At 38.4% G+C, this 14,902-nt stretch overlaps 1 protein-coding gene across 2 annotated transcripts in view; it reads right to left on the bottom strand.

Annotated features, from left to right (window-relative positions):
* PDE4B (phosphodiesterase 4B) overlaps positions 1-14,902 on the bottom strand; it is a gene marked incomplete at its 5' end in the record, with an annotated part of 592,264 nt that overhangs the window by 339,828 nt on the left and 237,534 nt on the right. The gene's annotated exons all lie outside the window — the stretch shown is intronic.

The raw sequence follows: 14,902 nt of genomic DNA, 5'->3' as shown, positions 1-14,902 counted from the left end.
TCTTATGTCTATTTTACCTATTAATCTGTCTCTTATCAAGAAGGGTACCCCTCTTCCAGGCTCAGAAAGAGGGAAAGGACCAAGCAGGGGTGGCCTCACAAGCAAGAGACACTGACCTCCCACTTAATATTTAAGAATCTGAACATGGTTGCCTATATTCTCCTACAGCTGAAATGACCGATTAAATCATCTAAAGCAGCACTGTCTAGAAGAATATAGTGTGAGACACAAAAGCAAATAACATATGTCATTGTAAATTTTCTAGTAGCCACATTAAAAGAAGTAAAAAGAAACAAGTAAAATTAATTTTAATATTATACTTAGCCAAATATATCCAAAATATTATCATTTCAACATATAATCAATACAAAACTTACTATGAGGTTTTTGTTTTTTTTTAAATTTATTTGTTTTTGGCTGCATTGGGGCTTTGTTGCTGTACGAGGACTTCTCATTGCGGTGGCTTCTCTTGTTGCAGAGCACGGGCTCTAGGTGCGCGGGCTTCAGTAGTTGTGGCACGCGGGCTTCAGTAGTTGTGGCACGTGGGCTTAGTTACTCCGCAGCATGTGGGATCTTCCTAGACCAGGGTTCGAACCCGTGTCCCCTGCATTGGCAGGCAGATTCCTAACCACTGCGCCACCAGGGAAGTCCCTCTATGAGGTATTTAACATTATTTTTTCTTTTGTATGAAGTTTTCAAAAGCTGGTGTGTATTTTACACTTATATCACATCTCAGTTTGGACTAACTACATTCCAAGCGCTCATAGTCACATATGTGGCTAGTGGCTACCATATTAGATAGCACAGGGAGAGTGCTACATCTCTCTGTTCTTTCAGGGAAAAAAAAAGTTATTGTATTATATATTTTAAATGAAAGAACAAATTTTATAACATGTTAAAACTCTTAGAATTTAATAGGTCCTATATATTTTTCTTCCTAGTTTTTGCATAATACCTAGAGTTACAAGTAGCAGTCAAGGACATTTGAGAAAGGTCTTATATCCACTAGTCGTACAAAATTTAGTCCTGAAGCTTCAGAACACAGTGATAAAAATAAAGCCAGATTGGGAACCACAAGACATAATTTATTGGTTGTAGTCCCTTCTGAATCAAATAAGAGCTGTTGGCATTCATGAAATATATTATGCCATAGTAGTTTAAGAATTAATCTTGGCAGAACTGTCATTTATGATTTAATTTTCACAGAACAACTTACTTATAAACTGTTTCTGAAGTCAGGGTTGGATTACTATGGTGTGTCTGCTCCTGGAATTCTATTTGGGCTTTTACCTTGCTCACTGCTGTTTGGCCAAAAATTGTTTTAAATTCTCCAGGATTCCACTGTAAGAGGTACCTTAAAAACAATGTAATACAACCAAAGAAAATGAGCTGTCTCCTGATTCCACATTATATAGGGAAATCTTAAAAGACATGAGTATATATGTGTTAGCTTCCAAAAGACTCCCATCCTTTAAAAATGGCTTATGTCATAACGCTAGAACAATGCTGAGTACAAACAAAGGAAGAAAGTGTCCTTATCCTCAAGAAATGTGCAATCTAAAAGGCTGTACCCCTGAACTGAATATAATATTGCAAATCAAATATACTTCAATAAGTAAACAAATATTTAACAAAAAAATAAAAGGGGGAAAAGTCTGGCAGAACTAGTCATGACTAATGTGATAATATAGTAAGAAAATGGCTATTCTTTTTAAACTGAAATATAGTTGATACACAATATTATATTAGTTTCAGGTGTACAACATAGTGAGTCAATATTTTTATACATTATACTCCATCAATAGTTATTATAAAATATTGCCTATATTTTCTGTGCTGTATGTTGCAATTTTGTATCTTATTTATTTTATACCTAGTAGTTTGTACCACTTAATCCTCTTCCTCTGTCTTGCCCCTCCCTCTACCACTCTCCACACTGGTAACCACTAGTTTGTTCTCTGTATCTGTGAGTCTGTGTCTGTTTCGTTATATTCATTACTCTGTTCTATTTTGCAGATTCCACATATAAGTGAAAACATATAGCATCTGTCTTTCTCTGTCTGAAGCATAATACCCTCCAAGCCCATTCATCTTGTTGCAAACGGCAAAATTTATTCTTTTTTAATGGCTGAGTAGTATTTCAGTGTGTGTGTGTGTGTGTGTGTGTGTGTGTGTGTGTGTGTGTGTGTGTGTGTGTATACCACATCTTCTTTATACATTCATCTGTTGATGGTCGCTTAGGCTGCTTCCATACCTTGGCTATTGTAAATAATGCTGCTATGAACATTGGGTGCATATATCTTTTCGAATTAGTGTTTTAATTCTTTTGGATATATAACTAGGAGTGGAATTACTGGATATTATTAATTTTTTTTTTTTTTTTTTTCGGTACGCGGGCCTCTCACTGTTGTGGCCTCTCCTGTTGCGGAGCACAGGCTCTAGATGCACAGGCTCAGTGGCCATGGCTCATGGGCCTAGCCACTCCGCGGCATGTGGGATCTTCCCGGACCGGGGCACGAACCTGTGTCCCCCGCATCGGCAGGCGGACTGTCAACCACTGCACCACCAGGGAAGCCCATGGATATTATTAATTTTTGAGGAACCTCCATACTATCTTCCATAGTGGTTGTACCAATTTACATTCCCACCAACAGGGTACTAGGGTTGCTTTTTCTCCACATCTTTGCCAACATTAATTATTTGTTGTCTTTTTGATGACAGCTATTCTGACTGGTGTGAGGTAATTTCTCATTATAGTCTCGATTTGCATTTCCCTGATGATTAGTGGTATTGAGTAGTTTTTCATGTGTCTGTTGGCCATCTGTATGCCTTCTTTGGACATCTTCTCACACCATATACAAAAATAAACTGAAAATGGATTAAAGACCTAAATGTAGGATCAGAAACCATAAAACTTCTGGAAGAAAACATAGGCAGTGTACTCTCTGACATGTCTTAGCAATATTTTTTTTGGCAAGGAAAGGAAAAGCAAAAATAAACAAATGGAACCTAACCAAACTTAAAAGCTTTTGCACAGCAAAGGAAACATCAACAACATGAAAAGACAACCTACCAAATGGGAGAAGTATCTACAAATGATATGTCTTATAAGGGGTTAATATCCAAAATATATAAAGAGCTCATACAAATCAGTTTCAAAAAGCCACACATGGGCGGAAGACCTGAATGGCTATTATTCTTTACAGCATCTCTGGCACTTAGCAAAGTTCCTGGTATATACCAATGAATGTTCATGATACAGCAAACTGAGGGCTTCCGTAAACAAATTTGTCTTCGGTAGGGGATGGTAATTTAAACATATATTACACATGTAACATAACAGATCATGTAGAATAAATATAAGTGAAAAACGATAAAAATAAATGTACTTCCCTCAATGTGATATGAAATGTGTACATGCTTGTATTAATTTTTTATTGCTGCTCTAACAAATTACCACAAAATTTAGTGGTTAAAACAATGCAAATTTATTATCTTACAGTTCTGGAAGTCAGACATCTGACATAAATCTCATTGGGTTAAAATCAAGGTGCTGGCAGGGCTGTGCTCCTTTCTGAAGGCTCTAGGGGAGAATCCTTTTCCTTATCTTTTCCAGCTTCTAAATGCTGCCTGCCTGCATGTCTTGACTCATGGCCACTTTCCTCCATCTCCGAAGCCACTGACATTACATCTCTCTGACCATTCTTCTACAGTCACATACCCTTCCGATCACGGAAGGAAAGCTAGAAAGGCTATATTAACTTCTCTGAAAGGTTACATCTCTCTTTCTCCCTCTCTCTCTTTTTTTGTCTCTCTCTAATTCTCTCTTTGTCTCTCTTTGCCTCTTTCTGTAATAGGCCAAGTGTCTGAAAAAAAATAGAGATAGCATGCAGATAGCAATTTAAATTAAAAGTGAAAATTCTATTTAACTCCCCCTGGCTATCTGTTGCTTATTGCCTTCAGAAGTTTCATCAGCCTGATACTCCCTACATTACAGAAGAATGAGAAAAAATATTCGATAGCAGAGATGAAGTATCACCTACACACCTGATTATAAAATATATCCGAATAATAAAGTTGCATCCATCATGGGCAAAATATAGTTAAAATCACTTTGGCCCTCATCATTTCATCCTACGGGAAGTGTAGCCAGAAGATTCACATATTTATATTTTAAAAAGCAGCTGCTCTGCTGAAATACGTATTCAAACTGTTGAGCAATGAACCATTTCTGATATTTACCTTTTTGTGGACAAAATATTCGATCAGAAACTCCCTGCCAACCTCGCTGTCAACAACCTAACATATTAACATATTTAAATGCAAGATTTTTTTTCAGGGTTTTTACTGCAACAATTTATTTTATATCACAACATTTCATCTCCTATCTATATTCAGGTTTCTGACACATCATTTTAGGTGAAAAAGTATGCTTTAAAAAGTAAAAATATCTGGCCTCTTAAACATTTAGTATTGAGGCACAGGGGGAGAACACCTACATAAATCACAATCCAGACAGAAAAGGCGTAGCTATAGAGGGAACGAATGGGATGTGTTTAAAAATAGTGTCTTGTTACTGACCTAGACTACTAACCAGTCACCCATTCCCATCTACTTGTTATCAGAGTATTGAAAGAAGCATAAAAATCAGTTGTTTTTAATGTGCTTTTTTTTTTTTTTTTTTTTTTGCGGTTCGCGGGCCTCTCACTGTCATGGCCTCTCCCGTTGCGGAGCACAGGCTCCGGACCCGCAGGCCCAGCGGCCATGGCTCACGGGCCCAGCCGCTCTGCGGCATGTGGGATCTTCCCGGACTGGGGCACGAACCCGTGTACCCTGCATCGGCAGGCGGACTCTCAACCACTGAGCCAGCAGGGAAGCCCTAGCTATATTATGAATAAATAGTTTCTCTATTATTTTCCTCACAACAACTCTATGCAATAGATATTGCTAGCCAGAAGATAACTGAGGCTCAGAGAAGGTAAGTGGGTGCCAACCAAAAGTTACTCACCGGGTAAGTGTTACACATATGCTCTTTACAGTGCTAAGCGAACCTCCAATACAATTAAGCACTGTCAACCACCAGGCATTTACAAAACACTACCTTCAAATACAGACTATAAAAACTGGTTAATCAAGATAGTCAGTGGTTAAGTTACTTATGGTTAAGATCATGTAATAAAAAAAAACTAATTTAATATTCCCTAGTTCCTAGACTGCAATTCTCCCTCAAAATCAAAATCAACATCAATAAAATCAAGCCTTTGATTTTAGTGATGCTCATCTAAATTGTCTGCACTCTCAAAACCTGGCTTAATTAATATCTTCTCTACGAAGCTGGCCATGAAAACATAATCTAGATTGATTTCTCTCTTCTTTTAAATCCTCAGACAGTTTTATTGGAACTCTATTATAGGGGGATACCATGAAACTAAGGACGTAGTAGGGGTAGGGGCGATAGGGAGAACAATGACACTTAGAGAAGGAGGAGCCTAAGGGGGAAGCATGACATAAGAGGATGCTGAGAGGCACTTGCGGATACTGAATGCATGCATCCTGTGTTCCAGAGCCATGGGGGAAAGTGAAGTAGAAGTAGGGTACACAAGAGAAGGGTGTCATTCAGGAGTGACCCATGGGAGAGGGGAAAATAAGGCATCAATCCATACTACGAGTCCTAGTGACTTAGGGGAAGCAGGGAATAGGCCTGGGAGAAACCAAACCAAAGTGTAAGAAAAATAAATGTCCTTCCATCAAATGAGACAAAGCCAATTAAGAATCATAACATGAGCTCTACCCGCTTAACAACTTTTTAAAAATCACACAATACAGTACTGTTAACTATAGACACTATGTTGTATGACGGATCTCTACAACTTATAAAAAAAAAGGACACAAGGAATTTCTGGAAGTATTGGGTATGTTTATTACCTTAATTGTAGTGATGATTTTTTCACAGGTGTATGCATATGTCCAAGCTCAGAAAAATGTATACATTAAATATGTGCGGTTTTTATATATCAATTACACCTCCATAGAGCTTTTAAAGTAAAAGAATGATAACAAACATGAGGCCTATGACTACCTGCCCAAACACATTACAAGTTAGCAAATCATGATCTCTTTTGGGACCTATTTGTACCAAAACACAAACCATGGCCACAGGATGGAAATAGAAAAGGCAGCCTTCAGAATTACATAGAGGAGGGTTCAAACCTTGAATGCACCACCTTCTAACTGAGAGACAGAAGAGCTAAGTGCCTAAGAGTGCGAGTAATTGCACAGACAACCTGGTTCTAGTGTGACAAATCATTCCAGTTTGCCTGGGACTATTGCAGTTTTAACAATGAAAGTTCTGTGTCCTGGGAAACCCCTCAGTCCTGGGCAAACCAGGATGGCTGGTCACCCTACCTGCGCTGAATCCCATTCCCATCGTTAACCCACTGTGAGACCTTGGCCAGGTTACCTCATCTCTGTGTGTCTGTTTTCTCATCTACAAAATGCCAGTGACGATAATGGGGCCTACTTTAATGGAGCCATTCAGAGCAATAAATAATTAATATACATAAAGCTCTTAGAGAATATCTGGTACATAATAAATGGCAAGTGAAAGGAGTTATCGTAACTTAAACTTGATGAAGCTTAGATTTCTTATCCGAAAATGAAGATGATCGTATCTACTTCACATGTTTACTGTGAGTAAATATTAAGTGAAATTATATATAACTCCCTTCTCTAGTATCTGAATTTAATCACATGTATGGTATTATTTATTTGATAAACATTTAATGTATATAAGTGAAAGCATTTTGTACAATGCTAAACAATTATAAAACTACTATTAAGGTATTAGAGGAAGGATAAATGGATCTCAACTACTTACAGATAGAGATCAATAGGAATGAGATAAATACAGAATACACCCAGACCACCCCTCTGGAACACATTTAGCAATAAATATACCATCTTTTCCACACGGCAAAGGCTAACATGGTCTCTGAAAAAATACATTTTTCTAGACTGAAATATCTCTACTTTGTAGGCTCTAATTCCCAAGAAATACTGAATACAATTCTTGTGATCATGGGAAGAAGGTCCTGAATGTGAAATGAAGAAACTGTCCTTCAGCCCACCTCCCGCATTCTCAGAGGAAGAGGGCTAATATTCATTGCACTGTGGAGAACAGCTTGGTGTCATGGGGTTCAGAAAGCACCCTCCAATTTGATCAATTTTAAGCACAGTTATAAGCTGACAGAATGACAAGAGCTTTACGTGCCCTTTGTATACCTTCCTATACACACCACACTCCCAATCATTTCTCTAAAAGGATTTTACATTTGTGGTAAACAGCTGTGGCTTAGGATGATGAGGAAAGAAACTGGATTCAAAGAACAGAAGAGGAAAGAAGGAGAGAAGAAAGATGAAAAAATGTCTCTGAACACAGGAAGCTAAGGAGCAGTAAACCCACCTTGTGTTCTAACCTCTAGTATGACAGTAGGACCTTGAGTGAGTCCTTTTACCCCTCTGGGCTCCAGCTTTCTCATCTGTATGAGCGCATTTAGCGGGCTCTGTAGGGTGTCCTTAAACCCTGTAAATGTAATTAGGTATTTCCTTAGAACTCTTTAGTAGCTAAAGGTCTGCATGTAAAACATGAGCAAACTGAAATTTTGCAAGCATTACTTCTTTTCCTTGTGAATTACTGAAGAATAGAAAATAGATGATTTGATGGCATGTATACATTTGAAAATTGACTTTTTAATTTTAGGTACATATATTTATCCATACGAGAATTTGCACACAATAGAAAGAAGTTTATGAAACCAATTAAGTCCTCCAGAATTCAGATTCTGAGATGGAGTTCAGGATGCAGGATGTTTGTAAGGAGTGCTTTGGGGCTGAACACCTGTGGAAGGGAGGGGAGGGAAGCAGGATTGGCAGAGGGAGAATCTGAGCTGCAATGCAGGTCCTCCCGCTGCTTTGGTTAACCCCACTGGACATCAGAGTTGTTCCATATTGAAGCAAAATGGCTGGACCCTTATACCCGCAGCCTCCATCAGCCATGAAAGTGGGCTGCTCTGGGAATGGCATGATCTTGAATGAGGAGGCCAGAGCTGAAATAAATTTTTCTTTGGAGTATCTGGATGGCATATCAGCATGTTCACCATAGCACACGAATAATATTAATCTATAGATAAACATTTTCCAGGAGATACATCAAATTTTATAAAAATATCACCTTTGCATTCTATTCATGGCACGAATAGATGATTAAAATAAAATTTTACTTTGATAATCTACCCAAATTAGCAAATAAATGAAAGTATTAAGTCCATTAAGATCTTTTTGAAGGTCAAAAGTAACATTTTAATAGCGTTTTATTAATTCCCTTTGCAAATTATCATCCACTTATATATTCACATATGTATAATGTTTTCTACCTCTACCCATGGTTATCAAACATGAACAGGTCATTCTCTTTTTTTAGGGAGAGGGACAAGGGGGAAAAAACCCTTCTTACCCTTCTTTTTCTCTTCATTCTCAAAAACTCAAATTAATGATTTATATCTCAGATTTCATTCCCTAATCTTTTCCCCCAATTAAAAATGTTCACTCCATGGACTGGGGTTTGAATTTGATTCTCTCATATATTAACCCATTAACTGTGAGGTTGGTATTATTTAATACCCTGTTTTAAGGTATGATCAAGTGACTTGCCCCAAATTCCAAGACTAGGAAGAAAAGAACACAGGATTAAAATACATATTCTAAAACAAATGTTACTATTTTCCTCATTTTGTTTTCTTCCAAATTTAATTTTTAAGAAAGACTACAGGATTCAAGAAGTAGCTCTAAAGACAAAAAGATACAATATGTCTAATTTAGAAGAAAATTTAATTTTGTTTTTTATTTGGCTGTGCCCTGCAGCTTGCGGGATCTCAGTTCTCCGACCAGGGAGTGAACCCAGGCCCCCGCAGTGAAAGCCTGGAATCCTAACCACTAGACCACCAGGGAACTCCGAAAGTTTAATTTTTAAAAGTAGAAAAGTCACCATTTCTTTGCACTCTCCACCCAAGTTGTGATATTGTTTTTCACATTTCCTTTGGGAATTTTCAAGATCTAGGTCCCCCACCCTGCTTCATGCTGTTCTTTTGTCAATAAAGTAATTCAGTGTAGTTTCTCCCATTCTCATTGGATGGCAGCCTTTCTTCCCATTGCTTTTCCACTCCTCAATGTTCAGTCTGTCCTTTGTGTGCCCCAACAGGAGCAGCATTCATTTCTATGGTAACAATGATGCTCCCCTCACAGATCTCCCAACACTACTGACTAACACAGCCTTGCAGGATAACTTCCCTTTCATTATTTTTAGTTAGTGAGGTCCAGAAAGGAAAAGCTGACGGGATCTTTTTTCACGAAGGCATACCTCAGATTGGAACCAATGTTGTGTGTTTTCTGGGCCCTGTTGAATCTATATGCTGTATAATCAAAGGTATTGCTTTTAAAGTAGGGCATGGCTTTGCAATACAAGAACAACATTATTTGCAGATTCTATAGAGCATTGTGAATCTCATGCATTAGTATGAAAATTTAAGTAAACATTTTATGTATATATGTGTGTGCACGTATATAAAATTGCTAAATATGTGCAGAGAAATCAACATTGCCCATTATACTAAGTATTCATTAGGTTCTCACAGAGCCAAACAAAGAAGCCACTGCTTTGTTTCCCAAATGTTCCAAATTCTATTTCCACTAAATGATGTCACTAATGTCATGGTTACAATACTGCACAAAGCCTCATTCCTGCCACTGGCCACTAATACAATAGATCATTTGAACAGCTGAGTCATTAGTAACAAACAATAGATTTTCTACTGATCTTGAATTAAATGTATATTCTCACTTATGATTTACAGAAACAAATTTTAAAAGTTGCTCAGTGTTTCATTAAGTGACAATGAACATCCTGTACTGTTCATTTTTTTAATTTTTAAATTTTTTGGATGTATGACATTATGTATTTTTTAAAATTTTTTAAAGATTTATTTATTTATTTTTGGCTGTGTTAGGTCTTCCTTGCTGCACGCGGGCTTTCTCTAGTTGCGGCGAGCAGGGGCTACTCTTTGTTGCGGTGCACGGGCTTCTCGTTGTGGTGGCTTCTCTTGCTGCGGAGCACGGGCTCTAGGCGCGCGGGCTTCAGTAGTTGTGTCACGTGGGCAGGGGTTGTGTCTCGCGGGCTCTAGAGCACAGGCTCACTAGTTGTAGCACACGGGCTTAGTGGCTCCGCGGCATGTGGAATCTTCCCGGACCAGGGCTCGAACCCATGTCCCCTGCAATAGCAGGCAGATTCTTAACCACTGTGCCACCAGCGAAGTCCAACAACCTGTATTCTTTAATTCATTGAGTCCACATCTGTCTCAGTAAGGCTGGATGACAAAGCACTGAATGAGAGAAACCTAGTCAAAAGAAATTTTTTGTTGTTGTCTAGTCCCCAGAATTGTCTCCATTTCAAGTTATACTTCTAGGAGTACTTTAAAATATATTTTTATTTCTTTATGTGGGTTTTTCACACTGCTTTTCTTTAATTTTCAGCATCAGTATGGGAAATCTTAAATATATTATTCCCTCCCTAAGGCAGAGAGTAACTCAGGGTTCAATTTGTATTTTTGCAAAAGAAAAGCAAAAGGCATTTTGATGAGGTACATAGCAGTGGAATACCAAGGGCCAAGAGATGCTAAAAGCAAGTTCTTGGCATCACTGGTATCAAGACCCACCCCAATGCCTTCCATGTTTATACTTTCAAGAAGACCCAGACCACACTGCAAATGAGCATGAGTCAGGCCCTATAACCCAAATTCCTGCTCTATTCCCTTGAAAGATTTAGCAAATCCATGCTTGTGTGATCCAGTTTTAGAACATATGCTAACATACTATTTTTAACACAAATCGGCTACATTTTAATTACATGAGTTTTTTTTAAAATATGAAATAGAGGCCTAGTTGAAAAACCTCCAAAAATATCTCAGTGCTCTTACTCAGAAAATCTCTTCAGTATCCTCTTATTATTGAGTGAGAAACCCTGAGATGGTCTTTTTGTTACTCAAACCATAGGACTCCTATTTTAAAGCCCATCAGCTGACAGTACAAACACAGATGCCAAACTCCCACCCTAGTCCCTCTTCCAACAAGCAGGCATTGGAAATGTATGAAATGCATGAGGCTAACTGACAGGACAGGTGTAACATTCAAGGACCAGAAGCTTTTCCCATTCATAACTGAGAGGATAAACTGAGGCCAAAACTGGTAAAGTGACTTGTTCACGATCAGGCTTCAGGTTCAAAGTGGAACTTGTAGTAGAACTTAAATTATTCATCCTAAGTTTATACTCTTTCGTCTGCCCAAATCACAAGTAACTAATTTTTTAAAAATTAATTCAAATATAAAAGATAGAGAATCTATTAAAAGCTCCACAGTTCAGGGGGTCAAACAATTACTGCAGCAACTGTAGCAGACAGGTTCAAGATGAACCAAGAACTAATTAATTGGGAAGTTTTCTCCCCTCCCCCAACAATATAACTTAAATATGAAGAAGTCTATATGTACTCCATCACTGACTAACTGACAGGTTAAAAGTAGACTCCTTGTGTGTTCTCTGACATATCAAGTGAAAAGGAAGCTATCTCAAGTAGTCTCCCAGCCAGAAACGTTTAGACATTTTCAACCATGTTATCAGATATAAAATGTTCGTTTGAGGATGAAGAACACTGGGCTGTGAATCAGAAAGCTATTCCCGTATCACCGCAGCTCCTTGACTATATGTGTGCTCTTGATCAAGTTAACTCCTTACCTGCCACAACTATTGAATAAAGGAGCCAGACTAGACAACCATCATGTTCCTTTTATCACTAAACACCCATGAATTCCATGATTTATTTCTCCTTGACTATTTTCTTATATAGCTACACATTCCACAGAATTATTAAAAAGCATATTGAATACCATATTCATATTGTTCTATTATCTCAAAGCAGATAATATCTGGTCAAGTTTCTTTTCCATCATCCCCAAGTCATAAGAGGGTACACTCGTGGGAGCCTGTAATATTGACTGAAGAAAAGATTACTCATTGTTATGTAGGAGGATGGTGGAGTCGATTGCTCCTTAGCTGTCAGGAAACGGCTCATCTAGAAGCCTTCGAGTATGGGGGTGGCTCAAAAGGAAAAGTTTACTCATAAATACAAGTGATGCCTGGGTAATGGAATTTTAGTGATCAAAAGCTAAGGGAAGTGATGATGGCAGTCACCTAAACCTCATGTTCAGAGAATGGTGCAAGAGGAACAGAAATGAGGAAACTGTGAGCTCTCTGCCTGAGTTAAGGGACAAGTTGCTGGCGTGCGATGAGTAAGAGAGGATACTGGAAGCAAATCTGAAAATGGCAATGGTCTGCCAAGGACAACTCTAGTCACGATCCGAAGAACAGAACTGATGTGCACACCCGGTGGAAATGACTCATCTGTCACTTAGCCCGTTAGCCCTATTAACGCCAACAGGTAGCCATTGCCAGTACTGACAAGGTCACCAATGCTAAATAAACAAGCGACACTTCCCTGGACAGGGCAGGACAGCTGATGCTGGGGTGTGATTTATTTGACTGGCACTTCCAATCTGCCTCTTCAAATGGCCTGAACTTGCACCACCCGAAGTAGGTAAGGCCAAAGTCTTAGCATAGCAGATCGTAATCAGTGAAAGCCCATGGTAGCAACAGTATTTCCACAATATCCTCAAACAGAAAAGTTATTGTTCAATCATCTTCAGAGCCCATGTCTGTACCATTTGGAGTTATGGGTCTAGGGCATGAAAAACTACTTGGAAATTTCTGCTACCTCTAAAACATTTAATTTAATTCAGCTCAACCTTTGTGGGGCACCATAAATTATCTCAGAACACCCACGTGGAAGAGTTTAGGAAACACTGGGCTGGAGCTCAGGATACCTGGCACAGTGGCTAGCGATAAAGTTTGGAAATCTGACCCCTCATTATACAGGGAATATAGGCCATTCTAAGGAAAACTATGGTTCCTTTTCTTTGGAAAACAAAAGGAGCAAACACTAATATAATGCTTATTATTATATGCCAGGCATTGCTTCTAAGATCTTTGCATCCATTGATACCTATCATCCACTCAACAACCCAGAAAGGTAGGTAGTATTATACCCATTTAACAGCTGATGGAACTGAGGCACAAAGAGGTTAAATATGACCAGTGGGCAGTGAAGCGGAGAGCACAACTCAATCAGTCAGGCTCCAGGGTCCTTACCCGTAATCTCAGTGCTGTTCTGTCTCTCAAAGTAGAGATAGAAAAGTTCATAAATTTTGTATTTCACCAAATCTTGCCTCATTTCCCATGGAATGACCAGTTGTCTAACAATTACAAACAAAATCATAGGAATTAATACTGTAAGGCTAACATTTTCTATTCTCTAAATAAAGCAATTTACAAAATCCTCTCACTCTTAGTTTTGCTATCTTGCTTCCACTTAGAGATCTCATACTGGATTAAAAAAATCTAAAGTTCAGAGGGGTTTATTTGCATTGACTCATTAGAGGTTCCAGGATTTTTGGTTCGTAAAAAGTATACTCTAAGAGTGGTTCATACCAGAGTCCAATGTATGTGAACACTGCAGGTCTCTTTTATTCAGTAAGATACAAAAAGAATAAATACTGAAGAAGGATAGTATTCCTTTGTGAAGCAATGATACAATTTTTTCCCCCATTGTATAGTCTTCCTCACTCCTCACTGTTAACAGTTATAACCATTATTCTATTCTTAAGGCCAAAAACGTGTACTTCCTGATAATTCAGAATCTTATACATAAAAAGTTGACAAGATTTTGTGCAGATAAGAAAGAATAAGAATAGTATATATCCATGTTGACGACTCGCCAGACATGATTACTCAATTTGCCACCAAGAACACAACGTTTTGGGTGTCCTACTCTCGCCTGACTGTCTTTCCACTCTGCTTTTACCTCTGTCGTATTTCTTTGTGCTGGGAGATATTTAAAATGGGTACAGACAGTTCTGGGCTAGGGCTAAAGGAAAGTTGAGGTGGTGATACGTTTAGTTTGTGCTTAATGAAATATATTTCTCTGTCTTAATTTTGTGAGGTTTATGGTTTCTGTCATGTTCTTAAAATGTGTAACTTTGTGGTCTCTTTTCTAATTTTAAGTAAATGTTTACTTTTGTACTTCATTTTGAAGTCAAAATTTTGCATTCTTTTTCATCAACTGTGTTAAGTTTCACGCCCCACAAAACCTGGATTTGTTCTGCTCCGTGTAAACATTTAGAAATCTCTATGTCATTTAAGACTTTATTGACTATTTCTCTAAATTGTCTCCTCCCCCACCTCTATCACCACGGACTTAGTCCAAGTCTTCACTATATGCAGCTTAGGTCATTTGTACTCGCTTCCTAACTGGTTTCCCTGCCTCCAGTTTTGCCCATTTCAAGTGTCTCTGCACACTGCTGTTAGAAAACAATTTAGCTAAACTAAAAACACCCAAGTAGTGCCCCCACCATGTACAAAATCAAGTCTGTTTCCCCAACAGCCCCAGTCTTGATCTGGTTCTCACTCCACGGCCTGCTCTCCCTCTACTCGCCATCTTTCTCACTTCTCTGCTCAGCATATTACTGCATACAGTTCCCTGAGCACAGCATTTATTTCCATGTCCTGTCATGTCCACTCCCAATTTCTTAGTCAGACTCTCACTCACTCTTTAAGACTCATTTTGCATGAACAACTCTTCTTTGATTGAATCTTATATCTTTTTACAATAATCCACACATATACATCTTTATGTCTCTGTCCCCTACCTTAATGCATCTTGGGCATTCAGTATATGTCTTAGAC

Source organism: Stenella coeruleoalba (assembly GCF_951394435.1).
Source record: "Stenella coeruleoalba genome assembly, chromosome: 1".
Taxonomy (NCBI): domain Eukaryota; kingdom Metazoa; phylum Chordata; class Mammalia; order Artiodactyla; family Delphinidae; genus Stenella; species Stenella coeruleoalba.
This window is presented reverse-complemented; position numbering and strand designations above follow the sequence as displayed.